Source organism: Sebastes umbrosus, chromosome 17 (genome assembly GCF_015220745.1).
Source record: "Sebastes umbrosus isolate fSebUmb1 chromosome 17, fSebUmb1.pri, whole genome shotgun sequence".
Classification (NCBI taxonomy): domain Eukaryota; kingdom Metazoa; phylum Chordata; class Actinopteri; order Perciformes; family Sebastidae; genus Sebastes; species Sebastes umbrosus.
Window position 1 is genome coordinate 16,458,093 of NC_051285.1, and position 2,398 is coordinate 16,460,490.

Consider the following 2,398-nt stretch of genomic DNA (forward strand, 5'->3'; position numbering starts at 1 on the left):
CAGTATGTTTTATTTGTATGACTTATTTTGTTGCATTTTTTTCATATTATTATTTTTTTGTAATTAATATGGTAACGGTTAGTGGAAATATGTGTGTAATTGTAATGTCATTTGTATTTTATGTTTATTTTTTATTGCATAATTAATATCAATCATATCCAGTATGTTTTATTTGTATGATTTATTTTTGTTGAATTTTTTCACATTATTATTTTTATTTGTAATTAATAAAGTACAGTTAGTGGAAATATGTGTGTAATTGTAATGTAATTTGTATTTTATTTTTATTTTTATTGCACTACATTTTTTTAAATAAAAACACATGTAGTGACACCCTTTGCAAAACATCTGTGACACTAGTCTATCAGTGAATATCCTATATGTTTTTGTATTTGCTCTATAAAAATAAATTTAATCTAATCATATATTTTTAGATTGCGTTTTGTTCTCATGGTGGCAACGACACGCTTCCATGCAGGCCAGGTCCAGTGCAACATGAAACCACTTCTATAGTGGCACCACTAAAAACAAAATGTTCCCTCCGTTCAATCCTCCCTACACGTGCTGCCGGTTGAGCCGTGTTAATCAAGCGGACTATCTGAAACACAGTTCCGGGAAGAGAAGAGAAGGCGGTGCGATTCGCGGATCCGACGCTCAGTTTATAATCCTAAAAAAAAAAAAAAAAGACATAATTCTGACTTTTAATGAATATTAAAAGCATTTTTGTTGAAACGTGCCTCATTGTCGGATTGCAAAAAGCGGCGCATTAAGGCCGCCGGTGGTGTTCCTACGCTGTTCCTGGTTAATGTAGGTCAAAGCAGTGACGGAAGGGTGTCCTCCGTTGAACCCACAGCATTAATCCACAGCACAGTCCTGCAGATGGCGCGCACAGTCAACCGAGTGCCCTGGGTGCTCACCACGGTGCTCACACACAACAAGAGACCCAGCGAGGACAGAGAGAGAGAGAGAGATGGCGATTGTCTGAAGCGACACCTCTGTCTGCCCCGTATATACAGCTGGAGGGGGGCTGTGAAAGTTCAAGAGTGCAGTTTTTCTCCTTAAAAAGAAAAGAGCTTTACGCGCTTTTTACGCAGCAGCAGCTCAGTTTAGGCAGCACGCGCTATCCGCCGGGCTGCTCGAGCGTAACCTTAGTTGACCTCTTTGTCAGTAAAAAAAGCTGCTCTTTCAAGATATGGAGAACATCCTACACACCTGTATACTAGAATCACACACATGAATATATAGTGAAAGTATCTATTATAGACATTAGTTCATTATTCTGATCTGAACTACAGACAGCGTGCGCACACACACACACGCACACCTGTCACTGTCTAGACAGGGAGGGGGCATTAAGGCGGTGGGTGTGTGTGTGTGTGTGGGGGGGGGGGATCCCACATGACCCATTAGGGGCTACTGCTTTATTCCATGCCAACCCACAATCTATCTCAAGGCGTTGGATAATTACACACCAAAAAAAAAAAAATCAACAACAACAAGAAGAGAAAAAAGCAAATCGCTCTACACAATCTGATTGGCCGGCTTGAACCGACACGAATTTTTTTTTCCTCCCTGCTCGCAAACTCGAGGTCAGCTCGGGACGTTAAAAATAAATAAATGGAGAAAATAGAAATGCGTAGAAAGTAGAAGACACGGCAGACAATCTAGCTTGTTGGTCGGTGTGGGGTGAGTGACGGCGGAGCGGACCAATCAGAGAGCGAGGCGCAGCTGGCTCACTGAACTGGCAGGGGCGGCGGCCAATGCAAAGTTCAGACGCATGATGGACACATAACGGACAATTCCCCCCGTCCTTTTTCATCCAGACTGGGGGACACATTTCAGTTCATTCACATTGTGATCGCCGATATGTTTGAACATGGAGCGTCGGAGCCTGCACTGATAATAAATACACTTTATAAATGGAAGTATAAACGGTGGGTTATGCGTAAAAGTGGGCCAACATCACTGCGAGTCTGTTTTTAAACCTCATCCATGCCACGTTTCGTTACCCACCATGACCTCCATTTATAACAACTGCTGTGTTGCTGCTCAGACAAGGAGCAGAAAACTTCAACACCTTCGATGAGTAGGATGAGCACTACTACTACAACTACTATTACTATAACTCCCCACCACTTCCACACAGAGCCATAATGGAGCCCCATGCTTTCACCGTCCCACTGTGCTCCTGCGATTGGGGCACAATAATGTTGACGGATTTCTGATCCAACCCAAGACAGTGCACTGTTCTTCCAATAGCAGCTTTAAGTGAAAAGGCGTGCCTGTATCTCCCCCCTCCCCCCTCCTCCTCCACTTCCTCCTCCTCCTCCTCTTCCTCCTCCTCCTCCTCCTCCTCCACCACCCCTCAAAGTACTCGATGTATAGTTAAAAAATGGGG